Source organism: Montipora capricornis, chromosome 13, assembly GCF_036669925.1.
Source record: "Montipora capricornis isolate CH-2021 chromosome 13, ASM3666992v2, whole genome shotgun sequence".
Lineage (NCBI taxonomy): Eukaryota > Metazoa > Cnidaria > Anthozoa > Scleractinia > Acroporidae > Montipora > Montipora capricornis.
This window is the reverse complement of record NC_090895.1, coordinates 8,098,078-8,100,577: the sequence shown is the minus strand read 5'-3', so window position 1 is coordinate 8,100,577 and position 2,500 is coordinate 8,098,078. Positions and strand designations below refer to the sequence as shown.

The following is a 2,500-nucleotide window of genomic DNA, read 5'->3' as shown; positions in this document are numbered from 1 at the left end:
GTACAGGTTATGCAATAAATGAGATTTGTGGAGGTACATGTGAAACGATCGGTGATCTTTACAGATCGCTTAGATCCCGATACTTTGCTAGTGTTAAGATATCAGGATCTAAGCGATCTGTTAAGATCACCGATTGTTTCACATATACCTCCGCAAAGTATATGTTACATATATGTGTCACATACATGTAATATTCATGCAACACGAGTCCCAAATTCCTACATATGCCACAATGACTCAGAAAGACTGGTAAATTACATTTACAGGTATGATGATCTTTCATCATTTTGACAACAATACAATGAATATGACACCCTTCAATTATTTTTGATGATTCAACCCTTTGCTCACCTAGGTTGGGTACTTCAACTGTCTGAATGTTGTCTTCATTCATAGCACTCTCACCAAATGCGTTGGTTGCAGTCACCATCAATTCATAGTTTTTGCCTCTCTTTAAAGCAAGAATGTATTCAAGCTTGAAAGCATCTTGTACTTTTAAGTCTTCAACTTTTTTCCACTCTTCATCACCAACAATTCTTGTGTAGATGGAGTACCTAATGATAGTTGCTCCATTATTTTCTGGTTCAGCCCAACTGAGAATTACAGTGTCACCTTTTGCCTCAACTTGAGTATTTACAGGTTCCGGAATATCTATGGAGATTGAAATTCACAAATGCACACTTTTTCATTATGTGCAAAAATAAAACTATGCTGTACTATGGTTGCCTGTATGGGTTTTAAGAAAAGGATTATCAACAAAACCACCCAGGCAGGAAAAATATATATATACCACAAAGCGCACCGCAAGCATTTTTATGGGGCGAAATTCAAGATCCAACCACCTTCCCTGCGCTTCCCTTCTGACCTCTAGAGACCTATTTACCAATTTCAAAGCTTTTATGTTAATTTATTTATTTCAAACTCTATTGGGTGCTACACACTAAAATGGAATAAAGAAAGTAAAAATGGATGCCCAAAATGTAAAAGTGCAAATGGGACGCTCAGACATAGGCGTACGAGCCGGGGGGTCGGGAGGGAAGGGCAGCCCTCCCCAGTCTCAGAGATTTTCGGGCAAAACGCTCAAAATTCGGGCGATAAAGAAACGATAAAAGATGGAATTAAAGAATATATAAATAAGGCAAAAAAATAAAAAAAGAGCACTTGCAAGTATAAAAAAATATTACTTCTGTAAGTTAAAAGATATTTAAGTCCTCGTTTTGAAATAAGTCCTTGCGGTTGATCTTAAAACATTTCAATTGCGCGGCTGCTGATCTGTTGATCGCTGGCATTTGCTGCAGTTCGCGCCAAACTTTCGCGTCATTTTAAAGGCGGCTCGAGAGATCAAAGATGAAAGAAAGTTTTAGTTTGAAGTTTCTTCGTGGTCTGTACCATCAAATCTTTGGGCGACGCCGGCATTCGAAACTTTTTCAGATAAAAGGGACTTTCAAAGGGAGTTCAAGCAGCCTACGAGGCTTCAGGTAAATATTTAATTTAGCGTTAGCGATTTATTTTGCAAAAAAATTATGTGAGGTTCTAAAAACTCTTTGTTTCGATTACGTACAGTTTTATGACTTTTAAGGATTGTAAACGAATGTTTCTTTCGTACATTTTGAGGGATTTCAACAATCAAACATTCGGGCACTGACAGGTAGGCACGCCTATGCGCTCAGACCACCCATGGGAAAGAAAGAAATGAAAATAAATACAATAAAAAAAATCTAGAAACCAAGAAAACAGCTAAGAAATATGTCAAAGTGCATTAAAGTACAATGTATCACGACAAAATTGCACGACGCGCAACTCCTTATGAAAAAATCAGTATAGCAGTTCTGCCTACCTCCTGGAACATTAAGTTTCCTGATGTTTTGTCCTTCTCGCAAACTTTCACCGAAACTATTGTTGGCGGTAACCACAAACTCATACATCTTGTTTTTCTCCAATGAAACAACCACTTGACGCCTTGATAAGTCCTTAATTACCCGTAATTTGATCCATTCACCTCTTATATCACCCTTTTTTACATCTCGTTGGTACACTGTGTACAGAGTTATGGATGCTCCATTGTTCTGTGGCTCATTCCATCTTATTGTCACTTTCTTACTTTTTGTTACAGCAGGCAAATCTATAATTTCAGCAGTAGCTGGGGCACCTAAAAATAAAGAAATGGGGATAAAAGCATTCATTGCATGACAAACATTGTGCTTAAAGGTCTCAGCCCCCCGTGCAGAATGTAAATGATGATATCTTCACATGAACCCAAATGCAGAGTTAACCTGAACAGTTGATTCTCTCATGAGATTAAAGTTAGTTGTACAATCCCTTGCTATGGCTAACGGTTTATGTTTCTTTAGGAAACAGAAAATATATCACGTCTTACTGTCCCAGATAACAACAGCAAGAAAATGCTCCCATGCATGTAATTGTTTCGGAAACTAACAACCGGCAGAAAGATAATAACCTCGCTATTCCCACAAAACGTAATTTACTCAATTGTAAACAA

General features: G+C 37.7%; 1 pseudogene; it reads right to left on the bottom strand.

Annotated features, from left to right (window-relative positions):
* The window catches only part of LOC138029757 (fibroblast growth factor receptor 4-like), a 20,640-nt pseudogene that overhangs the window by 18,075 nt on the left and 65 nt on the right, over window positions 1–2,500 (bottom strand).